Raw genomic sequence first — 10,193 nt, 5'->3', positions numbered from 1 at the left:
CATGCCACTGCACTCCAGCCTGGATGACAGAGTGAAAGCCTATCTTAAAAAAAAAAAAAAAAAAAAAAAAAGAATACAAGTATGTTCATGTTTGCCACACTTACACTAAAATTGAAATAATAAAGTACATATGCAAATTCGTTAAGCTAACCATATCTTCCACATATTGAATACAACGCTTTCCTCTGAATGTTTTCTATTTTTACTTTTTATAGGTACATAGTAGGTATATATGTTTATAAGGTACAGGAGATTTTTTGATAAAGGGATACAATGTGTAATAATCACATCAGGGTATTTACCGTTTGTCTTATAAACAATCCAATTATACTATATTATTTTTAATGTACAATTAAATTATTATTGACTATAGACACTCTGTTGTGCCAGCAAATACTAGGTCTTATTCATCCTTTCTAACTATTATTATACCCACTTCCAAACCCTCCCCACCACAATCATGCCACTACCATTCCCAGCCTCTGGTAACCATCCTTCTACTTTCCACCTCCATGAGTTAAATTGTTTTAATTTTTAGCATTTAGCTAATTTTAGCTACCACAAAAAGAGAGAGCATGTAAAGTCTGTTTTTCTGTGCACTGCTTGTTTTACTTAACATAATGGCCTCCAATTCCATCCATGTAGTTGCCAAATGAAAGGATCTCGTTCTTTTTTATGGCCGAATAGTACTCCATTGTGTATGTATACCATTTTTCTTTATCCATTCATCTGTTGACAGACACTTGAGTTACTTCCAAATCTTGCCTATGGTGAATAGTGCTGCAATAAACATGACATTGCAAATATATCTTCAATATACTGATTTCCTTTCATGGGTATATACCTAGCAGTAAGATTTTTGGATCATATGGTAGCTCTACTGATTTTTGAAAAAGCTCCAAAACTGTTCTCCATAGTGGCTGTGTTAATTTACATGCCCACTCACAGTGTATGAGGGTTTCCTTTTTTCCATATCCTCACCAGCATTCATTATTGCCTGTCTTTTGGATATAAGTTATTTTAACTGAGATGAAATGATATCTAATTGTAGTTTTGATTCGCATTTCTCTGATGATCACTGATGTTGAGCACCTTTTCATATACCTGTTTACCATTTGTATGTCTTCTTTTGAGAAATGTCTGTTCAGAACTTTTATCCATTTTTAAATCATATTACTTGATTTTTTTCCTATTACTTGAGTTCCTTATATATTCTGATTATTAATCCCTTGTCAGGTGGGTAGAGTTTGCAAATATTTTCTCCTATTGTATGAGTCATCTTTCACTTTGTTCATTGCTTTCTTTGTTGTGCAGAAGCTTTTTAACTTGATATGATCCCATTTGTCCATTTTTGCTTTGGTTGCCTATGTTTGTGGATTACTACTCAAATAATCTTTGCCCACGCCAATGTCCTGGAGAGTTTCCCTGATGTTTTCTTTTAGTAGTTTCATAGTTTGAAGTCTCAGATTTAAATCATTAATCTCTTTTAATTTAACTTTGTAGATGGTGAGAAACAGGAGCCTAGTTTCATTCTTCTGCATGTAGATATCCAGTTTTCTTAGCAGCATTTATAAAAGTGACTGTCCTTTCCCCAATGTATATTCTTGGCACTTGGGTCAAAAATGAGTTCACTGTAGATAATATGGATTCATTTCTGAGTTCTCTATTCTGTTCCATTGGTCTACGTGCCTGCTTTTATGCCAGTACCATGCTGCTTTGTTTACTATGGCTCTGTAGTATAATTTGAAGTCAAGTAATGTGATTCCTCCAGTTTTGTTCTTTTTGCTTGGGATAGCTTTGGTTCTTCTGGGTCTATTGTGGCTCTATGTAAATTTTAGGATGTTTTTCTATTTCTGTGAAAATGTCATTGGTATTTTGATAGAGATTACATTCAATCTATAGACTGCTTTGGGTAGTATGGACATTTTAATAATGTTGATTCTTCTAATCCATGAACATGGAGTATCTTTCCTTTTTTTGTGTCCTCTTTGATTTCTTTGATCAATATTTTATAGTCTTCTATAAACAAGAGCTTTCAGTCCTTTGGTTAAGTTAATTCCTAGGTATTTAATTTTATTTTTGGCTACGGTAAATGGGGTTACTTTTCATGATTTGAGAGGACTGACTCCAATTTTGAAAGAAGTTCTACTGTGAGTAAAATGTTATCAGACAGCTTCACCTGCTACAGAAAAATCTTTCATGAGTTAATTGATGAAGTCAACTGATGTGGTATACCTCATTGCTGTCTTATTTTAAGGAATTGCGACAGCCACCCCAACCTTCAGCGATAGCACCCTGATGGGTCAGCAGCCATGAACATCAAGGCAAGACCCTCCACCAGCCAAAAAGACTAAGACTCACTGAGGCCTCAGAAGAATATTAGCTTTTTTTTTTTTTAGCAATAAAGTATTTCTTAATTAAGGTGTATACCTGGATTTTAGACATAATGCTATTGCTCATTTTATAATATAGTGAGCATAACTTTTATATGCACCAGGGAACCAAAAAATTCATATGACTCACTTTATTGTGATACTCATTTCATTGCTGTGATCTGGAACCAAACCCGCAATATCTCTGAAATATGCCTGTATGTTAAAAGGTTCACAATCATTCCTTTTAGGTAGGAGGATTATGTGTTTGAGTTTTTTTCTTGCTTGCTTTCAAACTTAGCTATATTTTCCAAATTTACTACAGTGAGCATTTCTACAGTGACTACCTAGGCACAAATCCTGTATATACCACTTACTAAGTGTATGATCTTCAGCAAGTTATTCATCCTTTCTTTGTCTCAGTTCCTTTCAGCTTCTTCAATTGTAAAATGGGAGTGAGAATGCTAATAATGGTACTTACTTCAAAGAATTGCTTTGAGGAATAAATGAATTAATTAATATAAAGGGCTTAGAACAGTACTTATGCCATTGAAGTGTTCCGTAAATTTTAGCTATTAATATAATGAGTTGAATGACAGAGCAAATGAGAACCTGTGTTATGTTTCCTAGTAGTATTATAAGTATAGTAATATTAATAGATAACATTTGCTACACAATTCCTATGCACCAGGCATTAAATTTAGTGTTTTATCTGCATCATCCCATGTGTTTCTTACATCAACCCTATTAGGTACTACTAACCCCACTGAATAAATATAGAGATTAATAATTCAAATGGACAAATAGTTCAATAACTTTCTCAATGTCACAGACGCAGTAAGTGGAAGAGTTAGGCCTGGAATGCATGTCTAATGAAAAGTTCATATTCTTAACTAGTACATTTTGCTTGATGATCATGAGCATCAATAACAGGTTTTGAAAGAAGGTGGAGGAGGAGGTGAAGAATAAACACGAGAAGAGGGAGGACAAAAAGGAATAAGGGCAAAAAACCTGTTTTAGTAGCAGTTTTCTAGTAGAAATCTGTTGTGGTGGTAGTTTTTGTTCTTGCTGCTGTTGTTGGTATAGTTTGAATGAGAAAGCAACTTTACTTCATTCTGAGGTCTGGGCAGATGTCCAGTCTCAGAACTTCTGAAATTGCTTCTTGGTGGTGGTGGCCTTGGTGACCTTGAGAATGTTGAAGTGCACTATCTTCCTCAAGGGCTAGCACTTGTTCACCATGATGATGTTGCTGACCTGAAACAGAGGGACAGGTGTGCAGATATGTTCTTGGGGTGCTTCTTGTAGGATTGTACTTGTGGATGTAGTGGAGATAGTCCTGGTGGATGACAATGGTCCTCTGCATTTTCATGTTGGCCACCATGACAGAGAGGATACTGTTGGGGTGTTTTAATAAAAACAATAGCCATCAAGTATTGAGTCCCTATTGTCTACCAAACACTATGGTAGTTGTGCTGGTTAATACTGAGTGTCAACTTGATTGGATTGAAGGATACAAAGTATTAATCTTGGGTGTGTCTGTGAGTTTGTTGTCAAAGGAGATTAACATTTGAGTCAGTGGGTTGGGAAAGGCAGACCCACCCTTAATCTGGGTGGGCACAATCTAATCAGCTGCCAGCGCAACTAGAATATAAGCAGGCAGAAAAATGTGAAAAGAGAGACTGGACTAGTCTCCCAGCTTGCATCTTTCTCCCTTGCTGGATACCTCCTGCCCTCAAACATCGGACTCCAGGTTCTTCAGTTTTGGAACTCAGACTGGCTTTCCTTGCTCCTCAGCCTGCAGATGGCCTATTGTGGGACCTTGTGATCGTGTGAGTTAATACTTAATAAACTCCCCTTTATATAATCATCAGATCTCATGAGACTTAGTCACTGTCATGAGAACAACATAGGAAAGACCTGCCCCCATGATTATCTTTAACCAGGTCCCTTCCACAACACGTGGCAATCAAGATGAGCTTTGGGTGGGGACACAGCCAAACCATATCAGTAGTCTCTTTACTTAACATTGTCTTGTTGAGTTTTCACAAGACCCCTATGAATTAGTATTATTACTTTCATTTTACAGATGAGAAAACTGAGGTACCAAGAGATTATTTAAACTGATCACGGGTAAAACAGCTCATAAGTAAGAGTCAGAAACATAAACCCAAATTGGTTTAAATCCATTGTCTGTGCTAATTGCACTGTGATATGCTTGCTACCTTTGTGGACTGCTGATTTTGGCCATGACCAGGATGAAATTTCAGAGCCTGAATTCTCCAGGAGGGAGACTAAAGAATCAGCAAACTGGCTAGACATAGTGACTCACGCCTGTAATCCCAGCACTTTAGGAGGCCGAGGCAGGCGGATCACGTGGTCAGGAGATCGAGACCATCCTGGCTAGCATGGTGAAACCCTGTCTCTACTAAAAACACAAAAAATTAGTCAGGCATGGTGGCGGGCACCTGTGGTCAGAGTTGCTCGGGAGGCTGAAGCAGGAGAATGGCGTGAACCTGGGAGGTGGAGCTTGCAGCAAGCTGAGATCATACCACTGCACTCCAGCCTGGGCGATAGAGCAAGGCTCTGTCTCAAAACAAAACAAAACAAAACAAAAAGCAGCAAACTTTCTCAGAATCTTAAAGGAAAATCTAAACACATCTATATAAAAGTGTGTATGTGTGCATGTGTATGTTTAAACTACATTATTTCTTATAATAATCCAAGAAATACTATACTGTTAAACAACACTTCTTTTTTAAGATTCTCCTATTACATACATCAGACGACAATCTGTTGGCACTCCCAGGTAAAACAGGATTGATGAATTGAGAAAAGGAGTCAAAATAATAACTCTATCTGTTTTGATGTCTCATGTTATTGCTGGAATGCAATTAATTTATGACTAGAGGCCTGAGACATTGCATCATATCCCATTTATCTGGTGGAGTTTCAAAACAAGTGAGGAAAAAGTAACAATTTATCATGGATTTCTGAACACTGGAGTTTATAAAACAAAGAAAGAAATTCAAATAAATGAACCTTATACACTGCTGATAGGACAGCAAAATAGTGTAAACCTTCTGGCAATAATTTGGATATATGTGTAAAGAGTCTTTAAAATGTTCATATCCCTTTGCCTGTAAGTTCCGCTCATACAAATTTATCCTAAGGAAGCAAAATAAAATTTGGGTAACATTTCCTGCATCAAGATGTTCACTACATTATTACTTATAACAACAACAAATGGCAAATAATCTTTATGACCAAGAATAATAAAATGGTATAATAGTAAAGAGCTATTAATATTTTATAGCCAATTTATTAAACTTTTGATAACAGAAAATTGCCTGTGATAATATTTAGGTTCTTTAGAAGCAAAATATGAAAATGCATATACAGTACAAATTTAATTATGCTCCAAGAAAGAAAATAAATAAGTTTAGAAATAAAATGCCAAAATATTAACAGTATTTGCTTCTAGTTAGTAAAATTGTAATTTGTGTATGGGGGGGGATGCTTCTTCTCTGCTTCAAATAATTATATTTCCCAAATTTACTACATTCTGCCTTGACTATTTTACAATAAAGATGGGAAAATAACTTCAAAAGATAAAAAAAAAATACAAAACGAAATAGAGCTTAATCAATCCAAGCATATCATTTTATTTTCTCTTATTGGCTAAACTTTTAGCATATTTAAATAGGAAGATCTGCTTTCATATCACAGAAGTGCTCTCAGCTGCATTAATAAATTTCCACTAAGAATATTTATTATCAGTTTTTTAGAGAGAAAATCACCTTTCCATAAAGGAATTTGGACATTTAGTTTTCACTGATTCTTGCAAATGCACTATTTAGCAACTACTTTCAAGGGTTAATATATCAGTCCTGGGATATAACACCATATGTGGTGAGCTTTTATTATTTCCTGGAAACATCAAGAAATATAATGCAAAAGCTAGACGTGTTTATACAATATATTTGATGCTGCAATTTTTAAAATTTATTTAATGGAGTCAGCCTGTGATGACTAATACATACATATGTGTTTGCCTGCTAGTAGTACCAAGACCTAAATGACATTCTTGACTAGACTACACTTACGCAGGTCTCATTTTAACGGAAATTAGAGAGATGAAAAAAAGATTACAGAAAGAGATGCTCTAAAAACAGACCTCACAAGTCAAACTTCATAGTAAAACTATTTTCTTTAATGTAGACTAACATGAAAACAAATATCCTGTGAGCTAGAGATACATATTGTATCTTTCCTGCAGATCTCTATGCCTTCTTGAGACAGATTTCCATAATGTGATTACAGCTGATGAGGCAATGGCCTACAGAAAGAGGCTGATAAAAGCATCAGGCTCCAGGAAACCAGATAAACATGTTCATGATTTCTAATTGGAACAAGGATAGGACAGCACCTTATACGCAGACAGAACCCAGAGACAGGGAAAATATTGGTCTCTTCAACTTTAATAAATATGCATCCACACAACAGACCCAACTGTCTTATAAGAACCCTTTAAAAAACATTCATGTTACTTGCTTAATTAATTGACGGATAAGATTCCAAAAGAGGCTGTATACTTTAACATGTAATAAGTAAGTTATAACACTCTGGCAGAGACATTTTGAACAACAAAACAACATCCTCGTAAACAAACTAGAAGAGCAAAGAACCTTGTATGAGAAGGTTGTCCAAAAGGCTATCTCAAGTAGTTTAACTGAAGGAACACATTATTTCCTAACTCTCTTATCATCTCACCCCTCTACCCCTCCTTATATAAGCTGTATAAAGATACACTTTATAGACACTAAAGTGAAAGAAAAACGGGGCCAGGAATTTAATGTGACCCAGAGTTAAAGAAACAGTATAATTTCAGAGCTTCTGCTAAATCTCTATTTAACAAAGAACATAATGAGGATAGATGATTCTCTTGTTTGAAAAGTAATTGGCCCCACTTCTTAGGAGTTAGTGGGTTCCTGGATCCAGCAGGCAAGCTGAGGGATGTGATATGAAAAAAAAGAGGAAAAGAATAATTTCCTTTATGAATTTAGAAATCATGGCAGATTATATTGCTTTTAATAAAATGTTTTCCTTCCTTCATATAAATTTACTACACTGCTTCAGAATTATTGTTTGTTTTCCAGAGGTATGTGTTTGTGACAACCATAAGTTGCTGATATGAGATAGGAATATTAACAAAAGAATGAGAGACGGGCGGATCATGAGGTCAGGAGATCGAGACCATCCTGGCTAACACGGTGAAACCCCGTCTCTACTAAAAATACAAAACTAGCCGGGCGAGGTGGCGGGCGCCTGTAGTCCCAGCTACTCAGGAGGCTGAGGCAGGAGAATGGCGTAAACCCAGGAGGCAGAGCTTGCAGTGAGCTGAGATCTGGCCACTGCACTCCAGTCCGGGCGACAGAGCGAGACTCCGCCTCAAAAAAACAAAAAAAAACAAAAAAAAACAAAACAAAAGAATGAGAGAGGTAATGAAGAAAACCTCATAGGCGTCCCAAATTTGGAGTGAAAGACTCAGTCTACTACATAAGACTAAAGTCTTCTATTGTGGATTACACTCTCTAGATTCAGTAACATAGACTTTGGAAAATATACTTGAAGGATTATTGATTATCTTAGTATAACAAGTAGGACAGTCCTACAATGAGGTGAACCCCTGTAGGTAAAGAGAGGGTTTTCCTGAGATCAGGAGAAAGAGAATGCCTACTGTTACTGTGAAAAACTGAAAAGGGAACTCTGCCATAGGAGAGTAAATAAAACCAAAAAGCAAAGCTAGGAACTAAAGTTTGGCCTTAAGACGCTCTCTGTGTGTGGTGTAACTTTTTCTCCCCTTGTCCTAAAATTCTGAGACAAGTCAGATTTAGCAAATAATGTTCAGGGCTCTTCCCTAGATTTTATTCCCTCCTGTTAGCCCCTAAACTTTAGTAAATATTGCATGCAATCAGTCTTGTGTCCATGGTGTTGTACAAAATTAAACTATAAAAGTAAAGTGGCTGTATTTGCACCCCCTTTTTACTGAAGCTAGCATGCCAGGAATAATATTGTATAGAAGAAGGCTCAGAGTCCCTAAATTCTAGACACTGGCCACTGTCTGACACCCAAGGAGAGTTACAGCTGAGATAAAATGATGAGAAGCAAAAAACCAGGGGATAGAACAAGGAGAATGGATTGACTCAGGAGAAGCTAAACTCCCTACTTTTTCCCAAATATGCTAGCAAAAGACAACATAAAGTAAGAAGGTAGATGTTGGATTACAGGACTATGTTTTCATCTGCTTAAAACAATCATACTCTCACTATGTGTACGGAATTTCCGCAGAGTCTTTCATGATCCGTTATCTCAATATAACAGAATAATAACTGACATCTTACAATTTGAGTTTTATTAATGTTTATTCAAAGCATACGTTTTTAGTTCTCTTTATTTTCATCAATACCCTCTCATGAAAAATAGAATTTCAAAGTATTATAAAAACGTGCACTACTAAATAAATGTAGCTGAAGAAATTGTGGTTAAAAGCAGATTAATACGTTCGAAATACAAGTTGAGCATCCCTAATGTGAAAATCGAAAATCTAAAATGCTTCAAAATCCAAAACTTTTTGAGCACTGAAATGATGCCACAAATAGAAAATAATAGTTTTTCATGGACAAAATTATTCAAAATATTGTATGAAATTACTTCCAGGCTATGTATATAAGATGTATATGAAGGAGCACTGGAGAAGATGGCCGAATAGGAATAGCTCCAGTCTCCAGCTCCCAGCGAGCAACACAGAAGACAGGTGATTTCTGCATTTTCAACTGAGGTACTGGGTTTATCTCACTAGGGAGTGCCAGACAATCGGTGCTGGTCAGCTGTTGCAGCCCGATCAGCCAGAGTTGAAGCAGGGCGAGGCATCGCCTCACCTGGGAAGCTCAAGGGGGAAAGGAATCCCTTTTCCTAGCCAGGGGAACTGAGACACACAACACCTGGAAAATCGGGTAACTCCCACCCCACTACTGCGCTTTAAGCAAATGGGCACACCAGGAGATTATATCCCACACCTGGCCGGGAGGACCCCACGCCCACGGAGCCTCCCTCATTGCTAGCACAGCAGTCTGCGATCTAACTGCAAGGCAGCAGCCAGGCTGGGGGAGGGTGCCCGCCATTGCTGAGGCTTAAGTAGGTAAACAAAGCCCTGGGAAGATCGAACTGGGTGGAGCTCACAGCAGGTCAAGGACGCCTGCCAGTCTTTGTAGACTCCACCTCTGGAGACAGGGCACAGCTAAACAACAATAACAACAACAACAACAAAAAGCAGAAGAAACCTCTGCAGAGGCAAACGACGCTGTCTGACAGCTTTGAAGAGAGCACTGGATCTCCCAACACGGAGGTTGAGATCTGAGAACAGACAGACTGCCTACTCAAGTGGGTCCCTGACCCCTGAGTAGCCTAACTGGGAGACATCCTCCACTAGGGGCCGACCAACACCCGACACCTCACACGGAGGAGTACACCCCTGAGAGGAAGCTTCCAAAGCAAGAATCAGACAGGTACACTCGCTGTTCAAAAGTATTCTATCTTCTGCAGCCTCTGCTGCTGACACCCAGGCAAACAGGATCTGGAGTGGACCTCAAGCAATCTCCAACAGACCTACAGCTGAGGGTCCTGACTGTTAGAAGGAAAACTAACCAACAGGAAGGACACCCACACCAAAACCCCATCAGTACGTCACCATCATCAAAGACTAGAGGCAGATAAAACCACAAAGATGGAGAAAAAGCAGGGCAATAAAGCTGGAAATTCAAA

This window comes from Rhinopithecus bieti, unplaced genomic scaffold (assembly GCF_001698545.2).
Source record: "Rhinopithecus bieti isolate Rb0 unplaced genomic scaffold, ASM169854v2 scaffold_6143, whole genome shotgun sequence".
NCBI lineage: Eukaryota > Metazoa > Chordata > Mammalia > Primates > Cercopithecidae > Rhinopithecus > Rhinopithecus bieti.
The sequence above is the reverse complement of the archived record's forward strand: the minus strand, read 5'-3'. Positions refer to the sequence as shown.